Genomic DNA, 20,854 nt, shown 5'->3' with positions numbered 1-20,854 from the left:
CTGCAGCGCCACCACAGGAGAAGTTAATTGTTCTCAATGTAATCATAGAGGTTTGTGTAATACATGGACGTGTTGAGTCCTCCAGAGCGGGAGACACTCTTTGTGGCTACGCAATGTAATCACCAAGGCCTGTGTAATACATGGACGTGTTGAGTCCTCCAGAACGAGAGACACTCTTTGAGGCTACACAATGTAATCACCAAGGCCTGTGTAATACATGAACGTGTTGAGTCCTCCAGAGCGGCAGACACTCTTTGTGGCTACGCAATGTAATCACCAAGGCCTGTGTAATACATGAACGTGTTGAGTCCTCCAGAGCGGCAGACACTCTTTGAGGCTACACAATGTAATCACCAAGGCCTATGTAATACATGGACGTGTTGAGTCCTCCAAAGTGAGAGACACTCTTTGTGACTGCTCTATGACGCAACTAACAGATGAGAGTCCTAAGCCCATACGATTGCTTATAGTGTATCTGAAAAGTGTTTTTCTATGGGGAAAAAAAATCCTCTTAGCCTGAGGACACCTAGGGGAAGTCCAGCATATCTTCCTGTAAGCCGCCGCTACAAAAACAGGTTTTTTTTGTTTTTACAGTGAGACCTGCGGGTCTCCCAGTGTTTTCAACCATGGCATAAAGTGCGAGGTTGCAAGTTTTTTCACAAATGCGTAACATTTCGTGAGATTTAATCCTCCATACCGCTACTGAACATGGCAACCGTTTAGCCGTCGGCAATTTTACACACGTCCTATGTGACCCCAGACTAAGTGTATGTCCACACAGGGCTTAAAAGTAGCAGAAAACTAAGCGCCAAATAGTGAGGGTTTTTTCCTCAATTCAAATTTACAAGTTATTCGTTATTCTATGCTTTACCCTGTTAGGGTATCACACGATGTACAGGGGCCTGACTCGGGGGCAGAGGTAGCAATCCATCATGTGGTAGCGTCCTACAAGACTAAGACGCAATAGCAACCACCACCTGAGAAAATTCTCAAACTTGACACCTTCAATAACCCAAATACACGCAGACAGTAACGCACAGGATGTGATATGTATGTATATGAATCTTCAATAAGCCAAAGGTTAAATAGAACAACACCTAAGGAAACGCTGCAAAATATTGTGGGAGACCACATCGATGAAAGAAGCGGTCTAACCAGTCCTACAGTCTTAATATATAGTCACTCTCACAAGGAGCCCCTCCTCCACACGTCTTAAGACTTCACAGAGCAGAGTGGTTCAGGGGTAAGCCCGGATTCACAGACGACATTTTTGCAAAAATTTGCATAGTAAAAAAAAAAAAAAAAATTGGCCTTACAAAATTTCTTTTCACACAATACGGTAATGGACTGGTGTGAGACTTATAGGGTTTGTACCAAGTTTTTAAGTTTTAAAAAAATTTTACATACGTTGCTTAAAGCTACAGAGTAAGGCTATGTTCACATACACATGTCGGTCTCACACACACGGATGGTCTATGGATGATATCTATGTGATGCCCGTGCCTCCACAGACCCGTAAATTTCAGTCAGTGAGCCCAGACCACCAAATACAAGGGCACAGGACCTGTCCCGAGTTTTGTCCTGGGGTCACGGCCCCATAAACAGACCCATGATAATATACAACTATATGCGGGGGGCCAATAGAATATAATGGGTCCATAAAAAACACTGCTAGCGCACAGACAACACCCATGTTGGGTGCATGGAGTGTCTGATCAGTGGGTGTCCGACCACTATGACCCCTACCTAGAACTATCCTTATGAATGAGGAGTCACGTCGTGCTTTCTTCTGCCACAGTCATCTGGATGGGACTGCAAAAAATAAGCCCAATGCGATCCTTGGATATCTTGACATTTCCATATGGAGGAATAGAGGAGGGTACAAGCTCAATCTTCCGCTTCATTCACATAGGGGACACTGAAACCTCCATTCTTGTGGTCAGACCCCCACCAGACATGTGCCAAATTGAAAACTTTGCAGGGCCCCTTTAAGTACAGCAAACATGCCAATAGTGTTCATATTCCTTTTACCTTTATTAATAGGATATTTTTATGTTGCTATTGCACCAAAGCCCACGTGGTCACAAGATAGTCGATGTAAGTTCACCCGCAGCAAAGATCCTTTAACAACCCGGGGTATGGTGGAGGGACTTGCTTGTGACCCCCTGGCACCCAAAGCTCTAAGATCACGCACCATCTGCCCCTACCAAACAGTCACAGCACAAAAATGTAAGAAACAAGAAAACCAATAGACTATTCCTAAGCGTTTACGTAACAATAATTCACCAGAATTTCGGGGATTTATTTTCAGTTTATTAATAATTTTTGCATGAACTGATAGAAAGCCATTTGTCTTCTCTCCTCACCTTCCTCTGCAGTTCTCCCTGTCGCCGCGCTCCTCCCTCCCCTCCCCTTGGTAATCACCCAGTCATGGCCAAATTCTTAGAACTGTTTCTCTTGTTTGCAAACCACAAACCAACGACGTCATCGGCAGGAGGGAAATCCTTCTACACAGCAAAGAGACAGAGGAAGAGAGTGCCGAGGAGGGGGGGAGAGAACAAGAGACAGGTGTGGGGGTCACAGGGTGGAAGTCAATGGGAGATGCAGAGGAAACGAGACAAAGTGACGGCAAGAAATGAAAATTTAGGAGAAGGCGCAAAAAGTCCAAACTGGACACAAAGGCTAAAAGACAGAAGTGGCGAGCCAATGAAAGTCACAGGCACCAGAAAAGCACAAGGGGAGGGAGCGAGAAGAGGGAACTAGTCTGGGTGACGGTACATTGTAGTCAGGGAACTGCTGGGGAGACTCATGGGGTGGAATCATCCAAGACAGCGCTGTGCAAATGTTTTAGACCGGTGTGGAATAAAAAGTACTGGGAAATAGAGGGGTTAATACAAAAAAATAAAATGTAAAGTGAATGAACAAGAGAGAAATCTAAATCCCATCGATGTTTGGGGTGACCTTTGCCTTCTGTCAGAGGTGTACCTGGAAGCGCCTGGTCCCAAATACAAAATCTACAATAGGGTCCCTACTTGTCTTTGGGGGCCCTCAGAGTCCAGGGCCGATAGTGACTGCTACCACTGCAGACTCTATAACTATGTCCCTTCCATCAGTTCCACTCGGTACTTGCAGACAGTTCTTGAAGGAACTGGGCAGGGAGGTTGTTCCCACCATCTTGGAGAACTAAGCTCAGCTCTTTTGTGGATGTAGGCTTGTCCAATCCGTCTGTCTCTTCAGGTTGTCCCAGACAGACTGGATAATGTTGAGATCAGGGATATGTGGGTGTCCATATCAGTTTGTGTAAGCGGCTCAGCAGATCCGAATTCTGAGCCAAATCTGGCCGATACATGGACCAACTTTCCCAGGCCAAACTCAACCAAGGCCTTACTCATCTATAGGGAGAAGAAATTTACTGATCCCTACATCCCATAGCTATGGACAAGCTACGGCCAGGGCTACACTACAACTTTTTGTAACATCACAGATGGATTTTAACTATCGTATGGAGTCTTGTACGTTGAAGCTGCCACCCAACTAAGACCACTGTAGACTATAGATTTCCGCTATGGCTGTCTGCATAAGGCCTTACTGGCATAGATACATATATTACAGGTGACCACAGCTCATGCAGTAAAGAATATACTAAATAATCTCACCCGCAAGGCCCTTCTACAGGTTAGACAAGTATTTCCTGATAAATACCTCCAACAGAAGACTCCTACCCAGGATACAGTATAGGCACACAGAGACGAATGTCACCCATAGACTCCCATGTAACACACGCTATACATACTTTTAGGCTTAGGCCCCACATTGCAGAAAAATTGCATTTTTTGTTGCAGATTCCATGACTTGAAGTCAATGGGAGCCATTTTGGCAGGTGGATTTTGAGGCGGATTCCATGTCAAAATCCGCTGCCAAAAAACTCAGTGTGAACTAGCCCTAAGGATTCTTCTGTATAGCAAAGCCCAGCAGACTACGCTTTCCTGGGCCAGTATATACTGATATATAGTGGCCTAGAGGACGCCAAAGGGATACTCTTGACTAAATGGCTCCCTGAGGATATGTATTGGCGCCAGAAGCTTTCCTGGTGCACGTGTAAAACCCGGCGTGAAAACAGGATGAGCAGCGCCTTATGTATGGGAAACATGGAAATCGCATGAACACCTTATTTAGTGTATATGTTACTCTATAGTACATGGAGCAAGTTACAAAACAGCTATACATGCATAGTAACTTATATACGGTAGACTCTTCCGCTTTGCTCCATGACGTCACAATTTGGCTTAATAAGTTTACACACATAAGAGTAAAGTCAATGGAAGCCACCACTTGTAGTGAATATGGGATGTGCATGGGGTCAGCCTACTCTACAGAGATGACCGAGGTCGGGGAAAGCAAGACATGAACATTTCTGATCCATCAAGCTCATGGGAAATAGCCTACCGCCATAGAGGTCTTATTCCTCACTGGGAACACATGCATACTCAACTGAACTGAGCATGCATGTGTATAGGGGAAGGTTGGAGCAAAAGCAGTCGGATGAACAACTCAGTGACGGTCTATGGCCGGCTTAGAGGTCTGACTTTTTTTAAAGGACACCTCCAAGAACATAATATGGACAGCACTCTCTATCACAGCCAGTTCTGCAGCAGGTTAGGCTACATATGCATCCCAGAGTCCGTGGGTAAACGGCAGAGCAGGATATCCATGTGTCATCTGTGTCCTAAATGGACCCATTTATTTCCAGCAGTAACAGGAATAGGAGCAGTTCTGAGTTTGATCCCGGGCTCACAGACCCTACATGGACCCATGATAAACATGGCTAGCAAACTTAGAGTAAGGCTTATGGAAACTTTATTATACGAGTCCCTTAGATAGCGGCTCCAGCAGCATTAGGAGGTGCCTATTGCTGCGTACAGTATACAGAGCCTACTGCTGTCTACAGTATACAGAGCCTACTGCTGTCTACAGTATACAGAACCTACTGCTGTCTGCAGTATACAGAGCCTACTGCTGTCTGCAGTATACAGGGCCTACTGCTGTCTACAGTATACAGGGCCTACTGCTATGTACAATATACAGAGCCTACTGCTGTCTACAGTATACAGGGCCTACTGCTGTGCACAGTATACAGAGCCTACTGCTGTCTGCAGTATACAGAGCTACTGCTGTCTACAGTATACAGAGCCTACTTGCTGTCTACAGAATACAGGGCCTACTGCTGTCTACAGTATACAGAGCCTACTTGCTGTCTACAGAATACAGGGCCTACTGCTGTCTACAGTATACAGAGCCTACTGCTGTCTACAGTATACAGAGCTACTGCTGTCTACAGTATACAGAGCTACTGCTGTCTACAGTATACAGAGCTACTTCTGTCTACAGTATACAGGGCCTACTGCTGTCTACAGTATACAGGGCCTACTGCTGTCTACAGTATACAGAGCCTACTGCTGTCTACAGTATACAGAGCCTACTGCTGTCTACAGTATACAGAGCCTACTGCTGTCTGCAATATACAGAACCTACTGTTGTCTGCAGTATACAGAACCTACTGCTGTCTGCAATATACAGAGCCTACTGCTGTCTGGAATATACAGAACCTACTGCTGTCTGCAGTATACAGAACCTACTGCTGTCTGCAGTATACAGAACCTACTGCTGTCTGCAGTATACAGAACCTACTGCTGTCTGCAGTATACAGAACCTACTGCTGTTTGCAATATACAGAACCTACTGTTGCGTGCAATATACAGAACCTACTGCTGCGTACAGTATACAGAGCCTACTGCTATGTACAGTATACAGGGCCTACTGCTATGTACAGTATACAGGGCCTACTGCTATGTACAATATACAGGGCCTACTGCTATGTACAGTACACAGAGCCTACTGCTATGTACAGTATACAGGGCCTACTGCTATGTACAGTATACAAAGCCTACTGCTATGTACAGTATACAAAGCCTACTGCTATGTACAGTATACAGAGCCTACTGTTGTCTACAGCATACAGGGGGGCCTACTGCTATGTACAGTATACAGGGCCTACTGCTATGTACAGTATACAGGGCCTACTGCTATGTACAGTATACAGAGCCTACTGCTATGTACAGTATACAGAGCCTACTGCTATGTACAGTATACAGAGCCTACTGCTATGTACAGTATACAGAGCCTACTGCTATGTACAGTATGCATAGAGCCCTGATCATTTTACTATGTTTGTAGTGGAAAAAAGTAATTTTTAGCCATTACTAGGGAGAAACTTTTTGGCTGAAGATAAACACATAGAGTGTAACTGAGAGAACTTGCCTTGCATTCTTGTACAACTATTAATAATCCAGGACATAGTTTCCATTGCTTTTTCTATTGTTTTCCTGTTTTCTATATTAGTGCCTGAGCGTACATGTTAACATCACAGCATGCAGAGGATCCCTGCCCAAGAATGGGAATTTCTTGTACTCGGAGCCACTATCCTACATCCTTAGCCCTGGCAGACTCCTCTTCACGGCTGCCAAATACCACAAATTTGATTAACAAGTTCCTCACGTCTTGTGTCGATGCAAAAACGCTTTCTTAAATGGGGAAACCTTGTTCTCATTGTAAGAAACTCCTAGAATAAGAGTGAGCGGGGTCAGATGTTTCATTATAGTCAATGTGTGATGCCCGGAGACTCTTCAAGGATATCCAAAGTCTTAATGTGTGAGACTACAACATGAACACCGCTATATAGAGCAGGGGTAGGCAAGCTTCGGCACTCCAGCTGTTGTCAAACTACAACTCCCAGCATGCATACTTACTCTGCTGTTCTTGGGACTCCCATGGAAGTGAATGGAGCATGCTGGGAGTTGTAGTTTCACAGCAGCTGGAATGTCGAAGGTTGCTTACCCTGATATAGAGGAAAGGGGCCGATTCATATAATAACATAAAAATGGAGTATTGCTAAGAATATTCCTTATAATAATATATTCCTTGCTAATAAAAATCCTTAAAGGAACCCTCCTATCATCATAGATCATATTCATAGCATAAAACATAGAAAAACACAGAGTTAACCATTTACATGGTGTTAAATGATCCAGTGAAAAGCTGACTTACATAGTATTGCGCCACCTGGTGTTCAAAGTGTATAGCAACATGCACGTCCACCTACGGCGCTGAGTGCTGGTGGACACACATGTTCAGTCATTCTCCTTACAGCCAGGTTTCTGTATTGTGATCCTAGGCAGAGCAGCCAATAGGAATAGCTTTCCACCCCGCAGAGCGATGCAGTAGTATGGCGGTCTAGAGAAGACTCAAGATGGAACTACCTGTATATGGGCAGCTACCAGAGGAGGAGACTTATTATGCAGTAACCTACCCTTAGGAGAATGAAGGGGACACAAGGAAGCAAAATCAGATGAAATCAGTATTTTTATGCTAGAAGAGCCTTTCAGGAGATTTGGTATGAAAAATAATCCTGGAATAATCCTTTAAAAACAAAACGGGGTTGTACACTGAAGAAGACTTCCATATAGTGGAAGATGACGACATTCAACATTGCTATATCAGTCATCCCAATGCTACCTGTCCTTTGGCTTTCACGGATGGTGGTGGTGATGGGGCAGGACATCTCACCCAGGTCCTGTGGGTTCTTTGATCAGGGCAACCATTCAGTTCTTACCACAACTGCAGGGTGGTCAACCAGCTCCACCAACTTCTCATTGGCACCCCCTACATCCCAGCACCTATGGCGTATGCCCACAAGGAGCACCCTTCTCAGAAGTGGTCATAAGACAGATTCTTCTGTACACAAGACGGCACACTTCACATATCCAGAATGGCCTTCTAATGAAATGGAAAGGGGATGCACAAACGGCTAAAAATACTTTGTTAATGGTTTTAAGCAACCATATAAAGTACAGGCCATGTAAACCAGACGATTACAATATGGCGGCATATTACAGATCAGCTCATGTACTATATAGTGGATCCTTAAAGGGAACCTGTCGCCTGAAAAATGCAGCACAAGCTACAGACGTCATCTTATAGGGCAGAATGAGCTGAGCAGTTTGATATATAGGATTGTGGGTAAGGATTCTGTATAACTTGTCATTTATCCACTGAAATATTTGTGTGGCGTCTAGAAGGCGGAGCTAACACTGATGCACTGTATAGAGGGGAGGCGGTCAATCATTCATAGCTCCGCCTCTTACACTTCTTAGCATAGAAAGAGCAGAGATTTCAGTGGATAAATGACAAGTTATACGGAATCTTTTCCCATAAAACCTATATATCAATCCGCTCAGCTCCTCCTGCTCTATAACATGCCGCCTACAGATTGAACATTGTTTGTGTGGTTCCTTTAAAAATAAAAAAGTCTCAAAATTTATTGGGCTGTTAGGTCTCCCATCTGACACATTACATGATATATAGGACAACATTTTGCATTGATATGAAGAACCATCCATCTATTATAGCCTACTGTTTCCTATATCCCATTATCTTCTAGCTCCAATTATATCAATGTGAACAGATCTGTATTATACATCTATCTGATCTCTTTCATATCACAAATTGCAGTAAATGCCCTAAATCCGGTATCCTGGCCTGGGTTGATGGAAATTACTATAATCCTATTCAGAGCTGTATATGTGAAATTCCCTTGTAATATCTGATGAGTGACTGTATAGAAGCCTGTAATATTACTGTAAATTGAGAATAGGTGTCCCAGCTTCTGGGTACCAGGGAGGGGCACCAAGATACCATTAACCTTGGTTAGGGCATTTATACAGTGGACCACCTGTCCCCTCTCCTGACATGCCAGAATCAATAAATACTTACCGTACTCAAGTATAAGCCGAATTTTTCAGCACAGTTTTTGAGCTGAAAAAGCCCCCCTCGGCTTATACTCGAGTCAGCAAAAAAAAAAAAAAAAATTATTATTTTATTTTATTTTTTTTTTAAAGGAGGGGGGTCTATGACCAGCCACAATATTAATGTATAGAATCTCCCATAAGATATTGCAAAAAAAATAAAAGATTTAAAAAAAAAAAAGTTCTAAATCCCTCCTTTCCCTAGAATACATACAAAAGTAGAAGATTACTGTGACACACAAACACATTAGGTATCCCTGTGTCTGATACTGCCCGGTCTACTGAATATAGGGGATCTGCAGTGCTCCTGTTCCATCGGGAAGGGGTTAATAGGAGCACTGCAGATCCCCTATATTCAACCAGACTGAATTCCAAGTGGGGGAAGAAGAAAAAAAACAGTCCTCAAGCTCAGGGCAGGGGCAGACAGATAACCAAAACACCCCCTCCCCTTCCCCAGCAACTACTGCACCCAAAAACTCTGACCATTTTAATTTTTGAAATTTTCCAGTAGTTGCTGCATTTCCCCTCTAGGCTTATACTCGAGTCAATAAGTTTTCCCAGTTTTTTGTGGTAAAATTAGGGGGGTCGGCTTATATTTGGGTCGGCTTATACTCGAGTATATATGGTATATTCTCCATGAGAGATGTGATGTTCCTCTGTTATCCCTCCTGTAAATTAATGAATAAATGGGCGTTACCATTGCCCTTGTCAAGGGGGTGTGTCCCTACTCTGTCCGATACTATCAGCACTGATTGGACTGTGTGGCCGACTGTGCAGGGACACCGCCCAATTGGTAACACCCTGTTGTCAATTTCTAAGAGGAATAATAGAGGAACTGCACATCAACAAAAATAAACTAAGACAAAAAGATGTACTGATCTATCTTCTCTTGGGTCACTAAATAAGTCAACTGGACTAACTTGGGGTTTCTCCAGTCCTTATTGCCTAGTAGGGCACACGGTAGTGGAGTGACCCTTATTGGCACCGCCATCCAATAACCTCTAAAACAGCGGCTCTGACTGTGGCAGACAGGTATCCATTTATTACATAGCCAGTCACTCCTATGTACATCCAGCTGTAGCCTCGCCCCGAATTCACGATGACCACTCGTCTGCCATAGCAAACATTTCCAGATTAATGATTTTGCGGTCGGAAATGTGTCATAAAAGCTTGTGAAATATATAAATATATATGTATTACTTGCTTGTTTTGTGCCGGCTCTTTTTGGCAATATTTTTGGAAAGTTATAATGCCTTCATAGGGAAAAAAAAAAAAAAAAAAAATTAAACCAACAGACCATGGAGCAAAACCGCTATAGGCAGCAGATTTCCTTCCCGCACATGCCCTGTCCACGTGACATTGTATCATTCATTTTCCACTGGCTGCAATGACATCATAGCTTTACAAATGGATAAGAAAACACAGAAAACCTTTTTGGAATATTGGGCGACCGCCAGCTCCCTCTTTATTGTATTCGTCTGTAGAAACCATAAAATCTAAACTAATCAAAAGGGTCATAAAACTAGTCGCAAGTCCTTAGTACATAGAAAATAACTTGGTAGTCAGGGTCTAATAAAGCCGTATTCCCATATATACAAGGTATCCCATAAATACCAAATGGGAGACTGGATTCTATGGGGAATGGGAAAGCCCAGGGAGGGGTCACTGGACCACGAATGTCCTAATAGGCAGTGGTCTAGAGAACATTTATAACATATACTCTATGGATGTGCTGGGAATAGTTAAAGAAGGAGACACCCCTTTACATAGAGATATGGGCCACCACGAGGGTCTCCGTGTACACAAGAAGTAGTAAGTCCCAGTTCACATCTGCGTTTGGGCCATTCTGTTCCTCTATCTGCAAGCAGCACTTCTCTCTCTGCATTTTTCTTGCGGAAACCACATGGACCCCATTATAGTCTATGGGGTCCGCAGGTTTCCTTAGGTAACCCCTTTTTTATACAGATTAGGTTTCCATTCAGGAGGTCCCCAAGTGGACTCCCAGAACGGAAACCCGAATGCAGATGTAAAGCGGGCCTAAGGTTGGGCATACAAAAAAGCTTGTTCACCCGCCAGCACCCAACCATACACACGTAGTTCAGCTTCATGTGCATGAGCACAAGACTGAATATGTTGATACCAACAGACATGATCGGTCTTTGTGCTTATTCACACACTGTTTTAATAACACCTAGCACATGGCCCTTAGAAAGTAACGGATCTATTCACAGGACCAGGTTTTTAATGGTCCGTTTAACCGATCCGTTAAATAATAGAACATACAATTTTCGGGCCCATTTTCACGGCTCCCTCAATAGACTAAAGACTATGAAGGATCCGTGAAAATGGGTTTGCCTTCAGGTGTACACTCCGCCCTGAAAAAAGTAGGCCCCATGCATGCAAACATGAAAAACGGACAATTGTTTTAAGAACAATGGGAGTCAATGCAGACATACATATATCCATTAAGTTAAAGGGGTTGTCCAGGATAAAAAGACATGCCTGCCACATCTGTCCGTGGGTTGTGTTCGCTCATCTCGTTGAAAAGAACTGATCTGCAATACCACTCACAACCTGAGGACAGGTGTGGTGCTTAGAGATGAGCGAACAGTGTTCTATCGAACTCATGTTCGATCGGATATTAGGCTGTTCGGCATGTTCGAATCGAATCGAACACCGCGTGGTAAAGTGCGCCATTACTCGATTCCCCTCCCACCTTCCCTGGCGCCTTTTTTGCTCCAATAACAGCGCTGGGTAGGTGGGACAGGAACTACGACACCGGTGACGTTGAAAAAAGTAGGCAAAACCCATTGGCTGCCGAAAACATGTGACCTCTAATTTAAAAGAACAGCGACGCCCAGCTTCGCGTCATTCTGAGCTTGCAATTCACCGAGGACGGAGGTTTCCGTCCAGCTAGCTAGGGCTTAGATTCTGGGTAGGCAGGGACAGGCTAGGATAGGAAGGAGAAGACAACCAACAGCTCTTGTAAGAGCTAAATTCCAGGGAGAAGCTTGTCAGTGTAACGTGGCACTGACGGGCTCAATCGCCGCAACCCAGCTTTCCCAGGATCCTGAATGGAATACACTGTCAGTGTATTCCCGTATACCCGATATATACCCCGATACCCGTTCCAACGGTGTGCCCCCCCACCTTCACCCCAGAAATACCCTGCAAGTCCCCTAGCAATAGAATTGGGGCTATATACACCCACAATTTTTACTACTGGTATACAGTGCCATTGTCTGACTGGGAATTCAAAGAATATATTGGGAATACAAATACCCTCATTTCTTGCTACTGCCATATAGTGCCAGTTTCTGACTGGTAATTCAAAGAATATATTGGGGTTACGTGCACCCACAATTTTTACTACTGGTATACAGTGCCATTGTCTGACTGGGAATTCAAAGAGTATATTGGGAATACAAATACCCTCATTTCTTGCTACTGCCATATAGTGCCAGTTTCTGACTGGGAATTCAAAGAATATATTGGGGTTACGTGCACCCACAATTTTTACTACTGGTATACAGTGCCATTGTCTGACTGGGAATTCAAAGAATATATTGGGGTTATAAATACCCTCATTTCTTGCTACTGCCATATAGTGCCAGTTTCTGACTGGTAATTCAAAGAATATATTGGGGTTACGTGCACCCACAATTTTTACTACTGGTATACAGTGCCATTGTCTGACTGGGAATTCAAAGAGTATATTGGGAATACAAATACCCTCATTTCTTGCTACTGCCATATAGTGCCAGTGTCTGACTGGGAATTCAAAGAATATATTGGGGTTACGTGCACCCACAATTTTTACTACTGGTATACAGTGCCATTGTCTGACTGGGAATTCAAAGAGTATATTGGGAATACAAATACCCTCATTTCTTGCTACTGCCATATAGTGCCAGTTTCTGACTGGGAATTCAAAGAATATATTGGGGTTACGTGCACCCACAATTTTTACTACTGGTATACAGTGCCATTGTCTGACTGGGAATTCAAAGAGTATATTGGGAATACAAATACCCTCATTTCTTGCTACTGCCATATAGTGCCAGTTTCTGACTGGGAATTCAAAGAATATATTGGGGTTACGTGCACCCACAATTTTTACTACTGGTATACAGTGCCATTGTCTGACTGGGAATTCAAAGAATATATTGGGGTTATAAATACCCTCATTTCTTGCTACTGCCATATAGTGCCAGTTTCTGACTGGTAATTCAAAGAATATATTGGGGTTACGTGCACCCACAATTTTTACTACTGGTATACAGTGCCATTGTCTGACTGGGAATTCAAAGAATATATTGGGAATACAAATACCCTCATTTCTTGCTACTGCCATATAGTGCCAGTTTCTGACTGGTAATTCAAAGAATATATTGGGGTTACGTGCACCCACAATTTTTACTACTGGTATACAGTGCCATTGTCTGACTGGGAATTCAAAGAATATATTGGGAATACAAATACCCTCATTTCTTGCTACTGCCATATAGTGCCAGTGTCTGACTGGGAATTCAAAGAATATATTGGGGTTACGTGCACCCACAATTTTTACTACTGGTATACAGTGCCATTGTCTGACTGGGAATTCAAAGAGTATATTGGGAATACAAATACCCTCATTTCTTGCTACTGCCATATAGTGCCAGTTTCTGACTGGGAATTCAAAGAATATATTGGGGTTACGTGCACCCACAATTTTTACTACTGGTATACAGTGCCATTGTCTGACTGGGAATTCAAAGAATATATTGGGGTTATAAATACCCTCATTTCTTGCTACTGCCATATAGTGCCAGTTTCTGACTGGTAATTCAAAGAATATATTGGGGTTACGTGCACCCACAATTTTTACTACTGGTATACAGTGCCATTGTCTGACTGGGAATTCAAAGAGTATATTGGGAATACAAATACCCTCATTTCTTGCTACTGCCATATAGTGCCAGTGTCTGACTGGGAATTCAAAGAATATATTGGGGTTACGTGCACCCACAATTTTTACTACTGGTATACAGTGCCATTGTCTGACTGGGAATTCAAAGAGTATATTGGGAATACAAATACCCTCATTTCTTGCTACTGCCATATAGTGCCAGTTTCTGACTGGGAATTCAAAGAATATATTGGGGTTACGTGCACCCACAATTTTTACTACTGGTATACAGTGCCATTGTCTGACTGGGAATTCAAAGAGTATATTGGGAATACAAATACCCTCATTTCTTGCTACTGCCATATAGTGCCAGTTTCTGACTGGGAATTCAAAGAATATATTGGGGTTACGTGCACCCACAATTTTTACTACTGGTATACAGTGCCATTGTCTGACTGGGAATTCAAAGAATATATTGGGGTTATAAATACCCTCATTTCTTGCTACTGCCATATAGTGCCAGTTTCTGACTGGGAATTCAAAGAATATATTGGGGTTACGTGCACCCACAATTTTTACTACTGGTATACAGTGCCATTGTCTGACTGGGAATTCAAAGAATATATTGGGGTTATAAATACCCTCATTTCTTGCTACTGCCATATAGTGCCAGTTTCTGACTGGTAATTCAAAGAATATATTGGGGTTACGTGCACCCACAATTTTTACTACTGGTATACAGTGCCATTGTCTGACTGGGAATTCAAAGAATATATTGGGAATACAAATACCCTCATTTCTTGCTACTGCCATATAGTGCCAGTGTCTGACTGGGAATTCAAAGAATATATTGGGGTTACGTGCACCCACAATTTTTACTACTGGTATACAGTGCCATTGTCTGACTGGGAATTCAAAGAGTATATTGGGAATACAAATACCCTCATTTCTTGCTACTGCCATATAGTGCCAGTTTCTGACTGGGAATTCAAAGAATATATTGGGGTTACGTGCACCCACAATTTTTACTACTGGTATACAGTGCCATTGTCTGACTGGGAATTCAAAGAATATATTGGGGTTATAAATACCCTCATTTCTTGCTACTGCCATATAGTGCCAGTTTCTGACTGGTAATTCAAAGAATATATTGGGGTTACGTGCACCCACAATTTTTACTACTGGTATACAGTGCCATTGTCTGACTGGGAATTCAAAGAGTATATTGGGAATACAAATACCCTCATTTCTTGCTACTGCCATATAGTGCCAGTGTCTGACTGGGAATTCAAAGAATATATTGGGGTTACGTGCACCCACAATTTTTACTACTGGTATACAGTGCCATTGTCTGACTGGGAATTCAAAGAGTATATTGGGAATACAAATACCCTCATTTCTTGCTACTGCCATATAGTGCCAGTTTCTGACTGGGAATTCAAAGAATATATTGGGGTTACGTGCACCCACAATTTTTACTACTGGTATACAGTGCCATTGTCTGACTGGGAATTCAAAGAGTATATTGGGAATACAAATACCCTCATTTCTTGCTACTGCCATATAGTGCCAGTTTCTGACTGGGAATTCAAAGAATATATTGGGGTTACGTGCACCCACAATTTTTACTACTGGTATACAGTGCCATTGTCTGACTGGGAATTCAAAGAATATATTGGGGTTATAAATACCCTCATTTCTTGCTACTGCCATATAGTGCCAGTTTCTGACTGGGAATTCAAAGAATATATTGGGGTTACGTGCACCCACAATTTTTACTACTGGTATACAGTGCCATTGTCTGACTGGGAATTCAAAGAATATATTGGGGTTATAAATACCCTCATTTCTTGCTACTGCCATATAGTGCCAGTTTCTGACTGGTAATTCAAAGAATATATTGGGGTTACGTGCACCCACAATTTTTACTACTGGTATACAGTGCCATTGTCTGACTGGGAATTCAAAGAATATATTGGGAATACAAATACCCTCATTTCTTGCTACTGCCATATAGTGCCAGTGTCTGACTGGGAATTCAAAGAATATATTGGGGTTACGTGCACCCACAATTTTTACTACTGGTATACAGTGCCATTGTCTGACTGGGAATTCAAAGAGTATATTGGGAATACAAATACCCTCATTTCTTGCTACTGCCATATAGTGCCAGTTTCTGACTGGGAATTCAAAGAATATATTGGGGTTACGTGCACCCACAATTTTTACTACTGGTATACAGTGCCATTGTCTGACTGGGAATTCAAAGAATATATTGGGGTTATAAATACCCTCATTTCTTGCTACTGCCATATAGTGCCAGTTTCTGACTGGTAATTCAAAGAATATATTGGGGTTACGTGCACCCACAATTTTTACTACTGGTATACAGTGCCATTGTCTGACTGGGAATTCAAAGAGTATATTGGGAATACAAATACCCTCATTTCTTGCTACTGCCATATAGTGCCAGTTTCTGACTGGGAATTCAAAGAATATATTGGGGTTACGTGCACCCACAATTTTTACTACTGGTATACAGTGCCAATTTCTAACTAGGAATTCAAAATGCGCAAGGCTCCCGGAAAGGGACGTGGACGAGGCCGTGGGCGAGGTCGGGGGAATGGTTCTGGGGAGCAAGGTAGCAGTGAAGCCACAGGGCGTCCCGTGCCTACTCCTGTGGGGCAGCAAGCATTGCGCCACTCCACAGTGCCAGGGTTGCTTGCCACATTAACTAAACTGCAGGGTACAAACCTTAGTAGGCCCGAGAACCAGGAACAGGTCTTGCAATGGCTGTCAGAGAACGCTTACAGCACATTGTCCAGCAGCCAGTCAGACTCTGCCTCCTCTCCTCCTATTACCCAACAGTCTTGTCTTCCTTCCTCCCAAAATTCCGAACCTTTACAGAACAATAACCCAAACTGTCCCTGCTCCCCAGAGCTGTTCTCCGCTCCTTTCATTGTCCCTCAACCTGCCTCTCCACGTCACGATTCCACGAACCTAACAGAGGAGCATCTGTATCCAGATGCTCAAACACTAGAGTCTCCTCCATCTCCGTTCGATTTGGTGGTGGATGACCAGCAACCCACCCTCATCGACGATGATGTGACGCAGTTGCCGTCAGGGCATCCAGTTGACCGGCGCATTGTGCGGGAGGAGGAGATGAGACAGGAGTTGGAAGAGGAAGTGGTGGATGATGAGGACACTGACCCGACCTGGACAGGGGGGATGTCAAGCGGGGAAAGTAGTGTGGATGTTGAGGCAGGTGCAGCACCAAAAAGGGTAGCTAGAGGCAGAGGCAGAGGTCAGCAGCTTAGGCGAAGCCAGGCCACACCCGGAATCTCCCAAGATGTTCCAGTTCGTACCCAGCCCCGAAAAACTCCCACCTCGAGGGCACGTTTCTCGAAGGTGTGGAGTTTTTTCAAGGAATGCGCCGAGGACAGATATAGTGTTGTCTGCACAATTTGCCTCTCGAAATTGATTAGGGGCTCTGAGAAGAGCAACCTGTCCACCACTTCAATGCGCCGTCATTTGGAATCCAAGCACTGGAATCAGTGGCAGGCAGCAACGGCAGGACAAAGGCCGACTGCCGTTCACGCCACTGCCACTGCCTCTGCCTCTGCCTCTGCCACTGCCACTGCTGACTGTGCTGGCGATGCACTCCAGAGGACGAGCCAGGACACCACTTCATCTGCCTCCGCCACTTTGTTGACTTCTACCTCATCCTCCCCTGGTCCTGTCTTATCTCCTTCTCCTGCACCATCAAAGGCACCATCAGGCGTTTCTTTACAACAACCCACCATCTCTCAGACATTGGAGCGGCGGCAGAAATACACTGCTAACCACCCACACGCGCAAGCCTTGAACGCCAACATCGCTAAACTGCTGGCCCAGGAGATGTTGGCGTTCCGGCTTGTTGAAACTCCCGCCTTCCTGGACCTGATGGCAACTGCGGCACCTCGCTATGCCGTCCCTAGCCGTCACTACTTCTCCCGGTGTGCCGTCCCCGCCTTGCACCAGCACGTGTCACTCAACATCAGGCGGGCCCTTAGTTCCGCGCTTTGCACAAAGGTCCACTTGACCACCGACGCGTGGACAAGTGCATGCGGACAGGGACGCTACATTTCACTGACGGCACACTGGGTGAATGTAGTTGAGGCTGGGACTGCTTCCCAAACTGGCCCGGTGTACCTCGTCTCCCCGCCTAACATTCCTGGCAGGGACACGAGAAGAACACCCCCCTCCTCCTCCTCTTCTACCGCCTCCTCCTCCGCCACCGCCTCCTCCTCCGCCACCGCCTCCTCCTCCGCTGTTAGATTGACCCCAGCTACGAGTTGGAAACGTTGCAGCACTGGCGTTGGTAGACGTCAGCAGGCTGTGCTGAAGCTGATCAGCTTGGGGGACAGACAGCACACTGCCTCCGAGGTGAGGGATGCCCTCCTCGATGAGACGGCAATATGGTTTGAGCCGCTGCACCTGGGCCCAGGCATGGTCGTTTGTGATAACGGCCGGAACCTGGTAGCAGCTCTGGAGCTTGCCGGACTCCAACATGTTCCATGCCTGGCCCACGTCTTCAACCTAGTGGTGCAACGTTTCCTAAAGAGCTACCCCAATGTTCCAGAGCTACTGGTGAAAGTGCGGCGCATGTGCGCCCACTTTCGCAAGTCGACAGTAGCCGCTGCTAGCTTAAAATCTCTCCAGCAACGCCTGCATGTGCCACAACACCGGCTTTTGTGCGACGTCCCCACACGCTGGAACTCAACGTTTCAGATGTTGAATAGAGTGGTTGAGCAGCAGAGACCTTTGATGGAATACCAGCTACAAAACCCTAGGGTGCCACAAAGTCAGCTGCCTCAGTTTCACATCCATGAGTGGCCATGGATGAGAGACCTTTGTGACATCCTACGGGTCTTTGAGGAGTCCACAAGGAGGGTGAGCTCTGAGGATGCGATGGTGAGCCTTACAATCCCGCTCTTGTGTGTTCTGAGAGAATCCCTGATTGACATCAGGGATAACTCAGATCACACAGAGGAGTTAGGGATAGCATCCGATCCGTCACAGCTGGAGAGTAGGTCCACACATCTGTCCGCTTCACTGCGTTTAATGGAGGAGGAGGAGGAGGAGGAGGAGGAAGAAGAGTTGTCCGATGATGTGATGGTGATACAGGAGGCTTCCGGGCAACTTCGAATCGTCCCATTGTTGCAGCGCGGATGGGTAGACATGGAGGATGAGGAGGAAATGGAGATTGAACTTTCCGGTGGGGCCAGAGGAGTCATGCCAACTAACACTGTGGCAGACATGGCTGAGTTCATGTTGGGGTGCTTTACAACCGACAAGCGTATTGTCAAAATCATGGAGGACAACCAGTACTGGATCTTTGCTATCCTTGACCCCCGGTATAAAAACAACATCTCGTCTTTTATTCCGGTAGAGGGGAGGGCCAATCGCATCAATGCTTGCCACAGGCAATTGGTGCAGAATATGATGGAGATGTTTCCAGCATGTGACGTTGGCGGCAGGGAGGGCAGTTCCTCCAGTAGGCAACCAAGTTCTCACCGGTCCACACAAACGAGGGGCACACTGTCTAAGGTCTGGGACACCTTGATGGCACCCCCTCGCCAAAGTGCCGCCACGGAGGGTCCTAGTGTCACCAGGCGTGAGAAGTATAGGCGCATGTTGCGGGAATACCTTTCCGACCACAGCCCTGTCCTCTCCGACCCCTCTGCGCCCTACACGTATTGGGTGTCGAAGTTGGACCTGTGGCTTGAACTTGCCCTATATGCCTTGGAGGTGCTGTCCTGTCCTGCCGCCAGCGTCCTATCTGAGAGGGTGTTCAGTGCAGCCGGTGGCATCATCACTGACAAGCGCACCCGTCTGTCAGCTGAGAGTGCCGACCGGCTCACTTTGATAAAAATGAACCACCACTGGGTAGAGCCGTCATTTTTGTGCCCACCTGTGTAAAGCACCCCAACATGAAACTCCATGTCTGTACTCAACCTCTCCAATTCCTCCGCATCCTCATACTCATCCACCATAAGCGTTGCACAATTCTGCTAATACTAGGCTCCCTCCACCCTGATTTCCCCCAACTCTGCTGGTTAGAGGCTCCCTCCACCATGAATTTGCCCAAACTGGGCTGTTTAGAGGCTCCCTCCACCATGAATTGGTCCAAACTGGGGTGGTTAGAGGCTCCCTCCACCATGAATTGGTCCAAACTGGGGTGGTTAGAGGCTCCCTCCACCATTAATTGGTCCAAACTGGGCTGGTTAGAGGCTCCCTCCACAATTAATTGGTCCAAACTGGGCTAATTAGAGGCTCCCTCCACCATGAATTGGTCCAAACTGGGTTTTTTAGAGGCTCCCTCCACCATTAATTGGTCCAAACTGGGCTGGTTAGAGGCTCCCTCCACAATTAATTGGTCCAAACTGGGCTAATTAGAGGCTCCCTCCACCATGAATTGGTCCAAACTGGGTTTTTTAGAGGCTCCCTCCACCATGAATTTGCCCAAACTGGGCTGTTTAGAGGCTCCCTCCACCATGAATTGGTCCAAACTGGGCTGGTTAGAGGCTCCCTCCACCATGAATTTCCCAAAACTTGGCTGTTTAGAGGCTCCCTCCACCATTAATTGGTCCAAACTGGGCTGGTTAGAGGCTCCCTCCACCATTAATTGGTCCAAACTGGGCTGGTTAGAGGCTCCCTCCACCATTAATTGGTCCAAACTGGGCTGGTTAGAGGCTCCCTCCACCATGAATTTCCCAAAACTTGGCTGTTTAGAGGCTCCCTCCACCATTAATTGGTCCAAACTGGGCTGGTTAGAGGCTCCCTCCACCATGAATTTGCCCAAACTGGGCTGTTTAGAGGCTCCCTCCACCATGAATTTGCCCAAACTGGGCTGTTTAGAGGCTCCCTCCACCATGAATTGGTCCAAACTGGGCTGGTTAGAGGCTCCCTCCACCATGAATTTCCCAAAACTTGGCTGTTTAGAGGCTCCCTCCACCATTAATTGGTCCAAACTGGGCTGGTTAGAGGCTCCCTCCACCATGAATTTGCCCAAACTGGGGTGGTTAGAGGCTCCCTCCACCATTAATTGGTCCAAACTGGG

At 45.3% G+C, this 20,854-nt stretch overlaps 1 protein-coding gene across 3 annotated transcripts in view; it reads right to left on the bottom strand.

Annotated features, from left to right (window-relative positions):
• Window positions 1-20,854, bottom strand: part of LOC142213227 (inositol-trisphosphate 3-kinase A-like) — an 83,933-nt gene that overhangs the window by 46,287 nt on the left and 16,792 nt on the right. The gene's annotated exons all lie outside the window — the stretch shown is intronic.

The sequence above is a fragment of the Leptodactylus fuscus genome, chromosome 7 (genome assembly GCF_031893055.1).
Source record: "Leptodactylus fuscus isolate aLepFus1 chromosome 7, aLepFus1.hap2, whole genome shotgun sequence".
Taxonomy (NCBI): Eukaryota; Metazoa; Chordata; class Amphibia; order Anura; family Leptodactylidae; genus Leptodactylus; species Leptodactylus fuscus.
Note: the sequence above shows the minus strand (reverse complement) of the source record. Positions and strands in the feature narration are given on the sequence as shown.